The sequence below is a fragment of the Gavialis gangeticus genome, unplaced genomic scaffold (genome assembly GCF_001723915.1).
Source record: "Gavialis gangeticus isolate Ggan-Ray unplaced genomic scaffold, GavGan_comp1, whole genome shotgun sequence".
NCBI lineage: Eukaryota > Metazoa > Chordata > Crocodylia > Gavialidae > Gavialis > Gavialis gangeticus.
In genome coordinates, this window is record NW_017728992.1 from 136,511,316 (window position 1) to 136,511,651 (window position 336).

The following is a 336-nucleotide window of genomic DNA, read 5'->3' on the forward strand; positions in this document are numbered from 1 at the left end:
AGTTAGACCTTTTAATTGGTCCCCTGATTTGGTTCAGATTCAGATTTGGCCATCGAATACGGCCGAATCTCCTCCAAATCAAATCACCACCCAAAGCTTCGCACAGACCTAATATTCAGTGACATGTCCCTGACTTATCTGTGGTCCTCTTGGAGAGGGCACCAATCCTACTTAAGTTAGCCTGAAGGACAGTTCCACTGTATGTTGGGGAGCACAGGGACCCACAAGCACCTATTAAACTGTCTGGCTCTCACACTTTCTTTATGCAAAACTGATGTCTGCCTTCTATGCCTGAGTAAATTTCTTCCTTACTGAAATAATCATGGCTGATATTTG